At 37.6% G+C, this 12,534-nt stretch overlaps 1 pseudogene; it reads left to right on the top strand.

Moving 5' to 3' along the window:
• Positions 1-5,566: 5,566 nt before the first annotated feature.
• Positions 5,567-6,364, top strand: LOC111554666 (annotated as a pseudogene).
• The last annotated feature ends 6,170 nt before the right edge of the window (positions 6,365-12,534 follow it).

Raw genomic sequence — 12,534 nt, 5'->3', positions numbered from 1 at the left:
GTTGATGTTTTGTATTAATTTTCTAGTCTATTTTGTTTATTTCTTCTCTGATCTTTTTTTTCTTCTGCTAACTGGGCTTAGTTTGGGTTTTTTTCTAGCTCTTTAGGAATGACATTGTAATTTATTTGAGATCTTTGTTATTTTTTGATGTAACCATTCATTGCTATGAACTTTCTTCTTAGAAGTACCTTTGCTGTATCCCACAAGTTTTGGCATATTGTGTTTCTGTTTTCATTTGTCTCAAGATTGCCTCTTTAGAGACAGGGTCTCACTCTGTTGCCGAGGCTGGAGTGCAGTGGCATTATCATAGTTCACTGTGGCCTGGAACTCCTGGGGTCAACTGATCCTCCTGATTTAGTCTACCAAGTAGTTGGGACTACAGGCATGCAATGCACAATCATGCTCAGCTGTTTTTATATTTTTATATTTTGTAGAGACAAGGTCTCACTATGTTGCTCAAGCTGGTCTTGAACTCCTGGTCTCAAGTGATCCACCTGCTTTAGCTTCCCAAAGTGCTGGGATTACCAGTGTGAGCCACTGCACCCAGCCTCAAGATATTTTTTAATCTGCATTTTATTTCTTTGTTGATCCATTGGTTGTCCAGAAACAATTGTTTAAAATACCTCATTTTACTGATTTCTAGTTGTACCATTATGGTTTGAAAAGATACTTGTTATAATTACAGTCTTCTTAACCATGTCTTCTTAAATTTACTAATACTTGTTTTGTGGACTAACATATGATCTATGCTGGACAATGTCCCCTGTGTTCTTGAGAAGGAAGTACCTTCTGTTGCACATGTTGTAAAGAATGGTTTGTACATGTCTATTATGGCGATTTGGTCTAAAAATGTTGTTCAAGTTTAAAATTATTTTGTTAATTTTGTTTAGATGACTTGTCCATTGTTAAATGTAGTGTATTGAAGTTCCCTACAACTGTCATATTGGAATGTGCAATACCCATCAGATCCTTTAATATTTCCTTTATATATTTGGTTGCTCCAATGTTAGGGGCATATCTATTTAAAATGTTTATGTTTTCTTGATGAACTGACTTCTTCATCATTATATAATGTATTTCTTTGTCTCTTTTTACAGTTTTTGACTTAAAATTTATTTTATATAAGTATAGCTACCCCAGTTCTCTTTTAGTTTCTATTTGTGTAGAATACCCTTTTTTCATCCCTGAATTTTCAGTCTATGTGTATACTTAAAACTGAGATGAATCTTTTGTAGGCAGCATATAGTTGGGTCTTTTTCTTGTATCCATTTCGTCTATGTATTTTTATTAGAGAATGCAATTCATTTACATTTAAGGTAATTATTGATAGCTAAGATCTTACTACTGTTATTTTATTACTTGATTTGTGACATTTTTTGTTTGTGCGTTTCTTGCTGTCTTCCTTTGTAGTTTCATAGTTTTCTGTGGTGGTATGCTTTGATTCTCTATACTTTTGTTTTGTAATTCTTCTATGGATTTTTTTCTTCATTGTTACCATTATGCTTACATAGAACATCTTATAGCTATAACAGTCTACTTCAAGTTGATAATAAATTAACTTTTCATGCAACCTTATACTTTCAACTCCCCCTTCCAATATTTTACATTTTGATGTGAGCATTTATATTATTTTCAGCACAGGAGATTTGACCTGCTCCAATTCTGGCCCAGGCTGGTACACCCCTCCTTAGGCAACCTGGTAGTCCCCACTCCAGGGGGTCACTATATTGATGCTGAATTTAGTGTGGACACCCAATAGGCATAGTGCACTACAGCCCAGAACTCCTGGGCTCATGTGATCTTCCCGCCTCAGCCTCCCCAATAGTTGGGACTACAGACATGTGCCACCACACATAGAAGAATTTATATTATTTTCAAATGTCTATCCCTTGAACATTTATTTTAGCTAGGTTCTTGCTAATACTTTTGTCTTTTACCCTCATACTAGAATAAAATTGCTTTGCACAACTGTCATTATGGTCCTAACGTATTCTAAATATAGCTCTGTATTATGTATACTATTGGGTTCTGTACATTTTGTTTCATGTTTTTAATTAGCAGCCTTTTGTTTCAATCTACAAAACTCCTTTCAGCAATCCTTGAGGCCTAATGGTGTTGAATTCCTTCAGCTTTTGTTTGTCTGAAAAGTCTTTATTTCTCTTTTATTTCTTAAAAAAATTTTATGAGTAAAGCATTCTTGGTTGGTGGTTTCATCAGTTTTTTTTTTTTTTTCCTTTAGCATTTGTAATATATCTTCCCCTTTTTTCCTGGTCTGTTGGATTTCTGCTGAGAAATCTGTTGACAGTCGTATTTGTATTCCTTTCCGTGTAATATGTTTCTCATCTCTTGCTGCTCCCTAAGTTTTTTTGAGTTTTGATATTTTGATGAGTGTGTCTTAGTGAACTCTTTCAGTTGAATTTGATTGAAACCTCTGTGTTTCCTGTACATGAACATTGGAATCTATCCTCAGATTATGAAAAATTTAGACATTATTTCTTTAAATATGCTTTCTGGATGTTTTCCTTTCATCCCCTTCTAAGCCTCCTGTTATACAAAGGTTTCACTTTTGACGGTTTCTCATAGCTCCTGTAGACTTTCTTGATTATTTTTCATTCTTTAGATTTTTTGCTTCTCTGCCTGGATAATTTCAAATGTCCTGCCTTCAAGCTCACAGACTTTCTTCTCCTTGACTGAGTTTTCTGGCCTTTCCGGTTATTTTTTTTTTTTTTTTTTTTTTTTTTGCAGTTCAGTTATTGTGTCTGTAATTTGCAGGATTTCTATTTTTCATAATCGTTTCTATTTCTTTGTCAAATTTCTCACTTTCCATGCTATTTTCCAAATTTCATTTAATTTTCTAGCTGTATACTTTTCAAGTTCACTGAACTTAAGAAGATTAAGAATAGTTTTTTGTCATTTCATAGATCTCCATCTTTTAGCATCCATTATTGGAGATTAATTTCTATAAAAGACTTAATTATTCCCAGATTTTTGGAAAACCTTATGTCTTTGCACTGTTGTGTGCACATATAAAGAGACAACCACCTCTTCTTGTTTTCACAGGTGTTCTTTGGCAGGGATACACCTTCACTACTTAGTTTACTCTGTAATTCTGGAAGGCCCTGTTATGGGATATTTGGATCGGTTTGCTGCCTTTGCTCTTATGTCATGTGGAGCTTCTGGCTGGGCTCTGCTATTAGGCAGAGGAACTGGAAGATTACTGTGAGGGCCTCTAGTGGTGCCTATCAGAGGATACATTCACTGACTGACACATTTTGGATCTGCAGATGGACAGGGCTGCAGGCACAGCTCTGCTAAGGAGATGAGACTATGCTCCTTAGAAATGCTCAACTGAGAGTTGCCTCCCTCTTTGGGTGGAACCATGGGGTGAGCTTTTGTCAAAGTTGAGCCACTGTTTGATCTCTTGGTTCAAATGTATCTAGCCCCTATGCTTCTCCAAAATAGGAAGAGGCAGGGATATCCCTGCCTGGATGAGGTCATTTGTCAGGCTTTTTGATTGAGCTGAGTCACTCTTTGAACTTCTAGGTCAAGCAGGTCTAGCCTCTCTGCTTCTACTAAATGGACAGAGGAAGGCGTTTCCATGCTTGGGTGAAATTGTTGGGGTGGAATCTGGAGCTTGGTATAGAGACTAGCCATCTATAACTCAAGCCAGATTGAACTTCCTACTGTGGTTCTGAAAACAACCAAATCAGCTTTGCAGGTGGGGTATGAAGCTGGCTGGTATCTATGACTGAGTGCCATAGCTGGCAGGAACACAAAGGTACCAACAAGATCATATACTGGTCAATGTGATCTGTATCTTATTTCTCTGTTTTTACTTGACCCCAGATGTTATTCCCAGTGTTCACCCATGAGATGCAACCAAAGCGGGCTTCTAAGAAGTGCTTCAGAATGCTAAGGAAGCTAGATGACTGACACCAGTTCTTTTTATCCTCTGTAAAACCCATGGCCCAGAGAAATCCTACTCATCTGGCACTGTGCTGACTTGGGGGGAGAAGAAGGGGTAGTATGGTTGAAGTGAGGCAGTTCTTATCCTTCTAATGCAGTTCTCAGTCAGCCTGTAGACCACATGAGTGTGTCAGGCTTAGTTCCAAGTATTTGGATTTTCAAAAACATGTTTTATGTGGATAGTTGCTAGCTGAATTTTTAGTTGGGCAGGGAGTAGAGCCTGAAACTTCCTCTCTTACTATCTTGCTGATTTCACTCTTCTGTAATACCATTGTTACAGATGATGAACATCAAAACAATTAAATTGCTCTCCACATATGAACTAGATGGTCTTGGAACATGACCTTATGGTTTAATCTCTCTAAATATCAGTTGTTTTCTCTTTTATAAAATGTGAATATTAACTTGTCAGTGTTTCTCAGAAAATTAAATAAGATAATCAGTGTAAAGTTTTACCACAATAAATAGTAGGTGCATACTGAAAGACAGATAATAATGGCATATATATACATATATATATGCTTGTGTGTGTTTATTGAGTGTATTAGTCTGTTGTCACACTGCTATAATGATAATACCTGAGACTGGTTAATTTATAAATACAGAGGTTTAATTGAGTCACAGTTCCACATGACTGTGGAGGCCTCAGGAAACTTACAGTCATGGCAGAAGGTGAAGGGGAAGCAAGTACCTTCTTCACAAGGCAGGAGAGACAGAGAGAGAGAGAGAGAGAGAGAGAGAGAGATCCCCTTATAAAACCATCAGCTCTCATGAGAACTCCCTCACTATCATGAGAACACCACAGGGGAAACCGCCCCCATGATCCAATCAACTCCCACCAGGTCCCTCCCTCAACACGTGGGGATTATAATTTAAGATGACATTTGGGTGGGGACACAAAGCCAAACCATATCATTGAGTATCTACTATGTGCCAAATAGTCTACTAAGTATTGTAGGAAATACAAAATCTATATTACACACATTCCAAGCCCAAAGAAAATTGCCAAATTTGGCAGGTGGGAGATAAGGAAAAAAAAAATGTAAAGCTGTGTAGTAAAGACCTAAATTGAAAAGCTGTTCTGAAAACAAAGCCAACATTTAGAAAAAATATATCATTTCAGAAATGAAAGTTAGAGGTCTGCATTAAAACCTTGGTGCTGTCATTCTAAACGGGTGTTAAACCCAAATCAGAAGTTTTGACATTTAAAGTTTACTAAATTTATTCTACATAATTTGCCATTTTTGACACATTTTCTGCTATAGTTTAAATGTTGTGTTCCCTCCAAAATTCATGTTGAAACCTAATCCCCTCTAAAATCCAAGTGTTGCCAATGTGATAATATTAAGAGTTGGACCTTTAAGAGATGACTAGGCCATGAGGGATGCTTTTTGTTAATGGGATTAAAGTCCTTTAAAAGAGGGTTTGGGCAGCATTCTGCGAACCTATGCTCACATGAACATCTACTTCCTGCCACATGAGGATGCAGCAAAATGGCCCTTACTGGACCACATGCCAGTGCCTTGATTTTGGACTTCCTACCCTTCAGAATTGTGAGAATATAAATTCTTGTTCTTGCTGTCTCCTCCCACCACCTAAGATGCTGAAAGGAAAGAAGGCCAAGGGGAAGAAAGTGGCTCAGGTCTCTGCTGCTGTGAAGAAGCAGGCCAAGAAAGTGGTGAATCCCCTGTTTGAGAAAAGGCCTAAGAATGTTGGCATTCAACATGACATCCAGTTCAAAAGAGACCTCACCCGCTTTGTGAAATGGCCCAGCTGTATCAGGTTACAGCAGCAGAGAGCCGTCCTCTATAAGCAGCTGAAAGTGCCTCCTGTGATTAACCAGTTCATCCAGGCCCTAGACCAGCAAACAGCTACTCAGCTGCTTAAGCTGGACCACAGGCACAGACCAGAGACAAAGCAAAAGAATAAGCAGAGGCTGTTGGCCTGGGGCTGAGAAGAAAGCTGCCAGCAAAGGGGACGTCCCCACTAAGAGACCACTTGTCCTTGGAGCAGGATTTAACACCATCACCACCTTGGTGGAGAACAAGAAAGCTCAGTTGGTGGTTACTGCACACACATGGATCCCATCTAGCTGGCTGTTTTCTTGCCTGCCCTACGTTGTAAAATGGGGGTCCCGTACTGCACTATCAAGGGGAAGGCAAAACTGGGACATCTAGTCCACAGGAAGACCTGCACCACTGCTGCCTTCAGACAGGTTAAATCGGAAGACAAAGGAGCTTTGGCTAAGCTGGTGGAAGCTATCAGGACCAATTGCAACTACAGATACAATGAGATCCACCGTCACTGGGGAGGCAATGTCCTGGGTCCCAGATCTGTAGCTTGCATTGCCAAGCTCAAAAAGGCAAAGGCTAAAGAACTTGCCACTAAAGTGGGTTAAATGTATACTGTTGAGTTTTCTCTACATAAAAAAATACAATTTTTCCTTCAAAAAATATAAATTCTTGTTTTTTATAAATTACCCAGTTTCAGGTATTCTGCTATAGCGGGACAAACAAACTAAAACAAAATATGCCTACTATTAGAAAATACATTTTTTTTGCCCCATACACATGTAGTCCACTTGAAATGTTACAAAGAATTAGTATTTCCTAAATTATCACATGCCATACATGTTGGTTTGCCATATAGATAAGATCCATCTATGGATCTCCTTTATTTCGTTAATAAATTCAGAACTTTATTGAAGTACATATTTGGTGCCACTATGGATATCAAATAATGTAAGACTGCACGATAATGCTGCACAACTCCTACTTATTGAACATTTATAATGTACCAGGTAGTATGCTAAGGATTTTGTACACAATTTGTTTAACTCTTGTAACAACACTGGAAAGTAGGTATTTCACCCTATTTTTACAAGAAAACTGAACCTTAGTAAACCTTAGTAAAGAAAGTGATACAGAATAGAATTTTAAAGAGCTCTTTATATACACACTTTTATCCAGTGTTCCCTATCTCTTAGCACATCAGTTTACTCCAAATTAAGAGAATTCCTATTGGCCTCTCTTTCAATTACGTGAAGATGTTGAAAAAAAAAATGTGTTCTACCTAAACACACATCCTCACAGTGGCCCCTCTGAAATTAATTTCTAAGACTGGCTAAATTTTCATACTATTTCTTTATTATAACAGGCATAATTGCTTGTACCTTTAGTGATGGGCAGAAGGATGCTCAATAAATATCATCTGTTAAAGTTTTTCTTAAACTTCTTTTCTCTCAACCTATGATTGATTTTAGTACATTTTTAAGGATTATTTTAAGAGATAAATATCAAAAGTTATTTCTACTTATCTGATGAATCACATTTATTAATTTCTGTGTATTAAACCAGCCTTGCATCCAATGAATATAGCCTATTTGATCTTGGTAAATTAGCTTTCTGATGTGCTGCTGGATTCAATTTGTTAGTATTTTGCTGAAGATTTTCGAATTTATGTTTGTCAGGGATATTTGCCTGAAGTTTCTTTTCTCACTGTATTCCTACCAGATTTTGCTATCAGAATGATGCTGGCCTCACAGAATGAGTTAGGGTGAAGTCCCTCCTCCTTGATTTTTTGAAATAATTTTAGTAGGATTGGTACCAGCTCTTCTTTATATATCTGGTAGGATTTGGCTGCAGTTCATGTGGTCCAGAGCTTTTTCTGGTTGGTAAATATTTTATTACATATTTAATTTGGGAACTCATTGGTGATCTGTTCAGGATTTCAATTTCTTCCTAGCTCAGTCTTGGTTTGTGTATTTGTTAGAATTTATCCATTTCTTCTAGATTTTCTAGTTTGTGTGCACAGAGCTGTTCATAATAGTCTCTGAGGACTCCTTATATTTCTGCAGTGTTGGTGAGATTATCATGTTAGTCATTTCTCATCGTGTTTATTTGGATCTCCTCTCCTTTTTCTTTATTAATCTAGCTAACTGTCCGTCAACACTATTTATTCTTTCAAAAAACAAACTTTAGGTTTTGTTGATCGTTTAAGTGGATTTTGCAACTCAATTTCATTCAGTTCAGCTCTGATTATGGTTATTTCTTTTCTTCTGCTAGCTTTGGGGTTGCTTTGCTCTAGTTTTTCTAGTTCCTCTAGGTGTGATGTTAGGTTGTCAGAGATCTTACTAACTTCTTAATTTAGGCTTTTAGCACTATAAACACTCCTCTTAACACTGCTTTAGCTGTGTCCCAGATATTCTGATATATTATATCTTTATTTCATTAGTTTCAAAGAAGTTTTGGATTTATACTTTAATTTTGTTATTTACTCAAAAGTTTAAGAGCAGATTGGTTAATTTCCAAGTAACTGTATGATTTGAAAGTTCTTCTTGGTATTGGATTATATTTTACTGTGTTATGGTCCAAGAGAGTGGTTGGCATGATTTAGGTTTTTTAAAATTTGCTGGGGATTGCTGAGCATGCAGCCAATCTTACAGTATGTGCCATGTGCATGAGAAGAATGTATATTTTACTGTTGCATATTCTGTTGATGCCTCTTAGGTCTATTTGGTCAAGTGTCAAATTTATGTCAAGAATATCTTTATTTTCTGCCTCAATGATGTGTCTAACACTGTCAGTGGGAGTACTGAAGTCTCACACTACCATTGGATGGTTATCTAAGTCTCTTCATAGGTCTCTAAGAACTTGTTATATGAATCTAAGTGCTCTAGTGCTGGGTGCATATATATTTATGATAGTTTTCTTGTTGAATCATTTATCATTAAAAACAAAATACACATGATCCTCTTAATAAAGGCAGAAAAGGTTTTTGATAAAATTCAGCGTTTCTTCAGGCTAAAAACCCTGAATAAACTTTTTTTTTTTTTAACTATTATACTTTAAGTTCTAGGGTACATGTGGATAACGTGCAGGTTTGTTACATATGTATACTTGTGCCATGTTGGTGTGCTGCACCCATCAACTCGTCAGCACCCATCAACTCGTCCTTTACATCAGGTATAACTCCCAATGGAATCCCTCCCCCCTCCCCCCTCCCCATGATAGGCCCTGGTGTGTGATGTTCCCCTTCCTGAGTCCAAGTGATCTCATTGTTCAGTTCCCACCTATGAGTGAGAACATGCGGTGCTTGGTTTTCTGTTCCTGCAATAGTTTGCTGAGAATGATGGTTTCCAGCTGCATCTGTGTCCCTACAAAGAACACAAACTCATCCTTTTTTATGGCTGCATAGTATTCCATGGTGTATATGTGCCACATTTTCTTAATCCAGTCTGTCACTGATGGACATTTGGGTTGATTCCAAGTCTTTGCTATTGTGAATAGTGCCACAATAAACATACATGTGCATGTGTCCTTATAGCAGCATGATTTATAATCCTTTGGGTATATACCCAGTAATGGGATGGCTGGGTCATATGGTACTTCTAGTTCTAGATCCTTGAGGAATCTCCACACTGTTTTCCATAATGGTTGAACTAGTTTACAATCCCACCAACAGTGTAAAAGTGTTCCTATTTCTCCACATTCTCTCCAGCACCTGTTGTCTCCTGACTTTTTAATGACTGCCATTCTAACTGGTGTGAAATGGTATCTCATTGTGGATTCGATTTGCATTTCTCTGATGGCCAGTGATGATGAGCACTTTTTCATGTGTCTGTTGGCTGTATGAATGTCTTATTTTAAGAAATGTCTGGTCATATCCTTTGCCCACTTTTTGATGGGGTTGCTTTTTTCTTGTAAATTTGTTTGAGTTCTTTATAGGTTGTGGATAGTAGCCCTTTGTCAAATGAGTCAATTGCAAAAATGTTCTCCTATTCTGTAGCTTGCCTGTTCACTCTGATGGTAGTTTCTTTTGCTGTGCAGAAGCTCTTTAGTTTAATTAGATCCCATTTGTCAATTTTGGCTTTTGTTGCCATTGCTTTTGGTGTTTTAGACATGAAGTCCTTGCCCATGCCTATGTCCCGAATAGTATTACCTAGGTTTTCTTCTAGACTTTTTAGCATATTACGTCTAACATTTAAGTCTCTAACCCATCTTGAATTAATTTTCGTATAAGGAGTAAGGAAAGGATCCAGTTTCAGCTTTCTACTTATGGTTAGCCAATTTTCCCAGCACCATCTATTAAATAGGGAATCCTTTCCCCATTTCTTGTTTTTCTCAGGTTTGTCAAATATCCGATGGCTGTAGATGTGTGGTATTATTTCTGAGGGCTCTGTCCTGTTCCATTGGTCTATAACTCTGTTTTGGTACCAGTACCATGCTGTTTTGGTTACTGTAGCCTTATAGTATAGTTTGAAGTCAGGTAGCATGACGCCTCCAGCTTTGTTCTTTTGACTTAGGATTGTCCTGGCAATGCGGGCTCTTTTTTGGTTCCATATGAACCTCAAAGCAGTTTTTTCCAGTTCTGTGAAGAAACTCATTGGTAGCTTGATGGGGATGGCACTGAATCTATAAATTACCTTGGGCAGCATGGCCATTTTCACGATATTGATTCTTCCTATTGATACCTATGAGTATGGTATATGCTTCCATTTGTTTGTGTCCTCTTTCATTTCACTGAGCAGTGGTTTGTACTTCTCCTTGAAGAGGTCCTTTACATCCCTTGTAAGTTGGATTCCTAGGTATTTTATTCTCTTTGAAGCAATTGTGAATGGAAGTTCATTCATGATTTGGCTGTTTGTCTGTTACTGGTGTATAAGAATGCTTCTGATTTTTGCACATTAATTTTGTATCCTGAGACTTTGCTGAAGTTACTTATCAGCTGAAGGAGATTTTGGGCTGAGACAATGGGGTTTTCTAAATATACAATCATGTCATCTGCAAACAGGGACAATTTGACTTCTTCTTTTTCTAACTGAATACCCTTGATTTCTTTCTCTTGCCTGATTGCCCTAGCCAGAACTTCCAACACTATGTTGAATAGGAGTGGTGAGAGAGGGCATCCCTGTCTTGTGCCAGTTTTCAAAGGGATTTTTTCCAGTTTTTGCCCATTCAGTATGATATTGGCTGTTTGTCATAAATAGCTCTTATTATTTTGAGACATGTTCCATCAATACCGAATTTATTGAGCATTTTTAGCATGAAGGGCTGTTGAATTTTGTCAAAGGCCTTTTCTGCATCTATTGAGATAATCATGTGATTTTTGTCTTTGGTTCTGTTTATATGCTGGATTACATTTATTGATTTGCGTATGTTGAACCAGCCTTGCACCCCAGGGATGAAGCCCACTTGATCATGGTGGATAAGCTTTTTGATGCGCTGCTGGATCCAGTTTGCCAGTATTTTATTAAGGATTTGTGCATCAATGTTCATCAGGGATAGTGGTCTAAAATTCTCTTTTTTTGTTGTGTCTCTGCCAGGCTTTGGTATCAGGATGATGTTGGCCTCATAAAATGAGTTAGGGAGGATTCCCTCTTTTTCTATTGATTGGAATAGTTTCACAAGGAATGGTAGCAGCTCCTCCTTGTACCTCTGGTAGAATTCAGCTGTGAATCCATCTGGTCCTGGACTTTTTTTCGTTGGTAGGCTATTAATTATTGCCTCAATTTCAGAGCCTGCTATTGGTCTATTCAGGGATTCAGCTTCTTCCTGGTTTAGTCTTGGGAGAGTGTAAGTGTCCAGGAAATTATCCATTTCTTCTAGATTTTCTAGTTGATTTGCGTAGAGGTGTTTATAGTATTCTCTGATGGTAGTTTGTATTTCTGTGGGGTCGGTGGTGATATCCCCTTTATCACTTTTTATTGCATCTATTTGATTCTTTCTCTTTTCTTCTTTATTAGTTTTGCTAGTGGTCTATCAATTTTGTTGATCTTTTCAAAAAACCAACTCCTGGATTCATTGATTTTTTGGAGGGTTTTTTGTGTCTCTATCTGCTTCAGTTCTGCTCTGATCTTAGTTATTTCTTGCCTTCTGCTAGATTTTGAATGTCTTTGCTCTCGCTTCTCTAGTTCTTTTAATTGTGATGTTAGAGTGTCAATTTTAGATCTTTTCTGCTTTCTCTTGTGGGCATTTAGTGCTATAAATTTCCCTCTACACATTGCTTTAAATGTGTTCCAGAGATTCTGGCATGTTGTATCTTTGTTCTCATTGGTTTCAAAGAACATCTTTACGTCTGCCTTCATTTCATTATGTACCCAGTAGTCATTCAGGAGCAGGTTATTCAGTTTCCATGCAGTTGAGTGGTTTTGATTGAGTTTCTTTGTCCTGATTTCTAGTTTGATTGCACTGTGGTTTGAGGACAGTTTGTCATAATTTCTGTTCTTGTACATTAGCTGAGGAGTGCTTTACTTCCAATTATGTGATCAATTTCGGAATAAGTGTGATGTGGTGCTGAGAAGAATGTATATTCTGTTGACTTGGGGTGGAGAGTTCTGTAGATGTCTATTAGGTCCGCTTGGTGCAGAGATGAGTTCAATTCCTGGATATCCTTGTTAACTTTCTGTCTCGTTGATCTGTCTAATGTTGACAGTGGAGTGTTGAAGTCTCCCATTATTATTGTATGGGAGTCTAAGTCTCTTTGTAAGTCTCTAAGGACTTGCTTTATGAATCTGGGTGCTCCTGTATTGGGTGCATATATATTTAGGATAGTTAGCTCTTCCTGTTG

The sequence above is a fragment of the Piliocolobus tephrosceles genome, chromosome 13 (genome assembly GCF_002776525.5).
Source record: "Piliocolobus tephrosceles isolate RC106 chromosome 13, ASM277652v3, whole genome shotgun sequence".
Classification (NCBI taxonomy): domain Eukaryota; kingdom Metazoa; phylum Chordata; class Mammalia; order Primates; family Cercopithecidae; genus Piliocolobus; species Piliocolobus tephrosceles.
The sequence above is the reverse complement of the archived record's forward strand: the minus strand, read 5'-3'. Positions and strand labels throughout refer to the sequence as shown.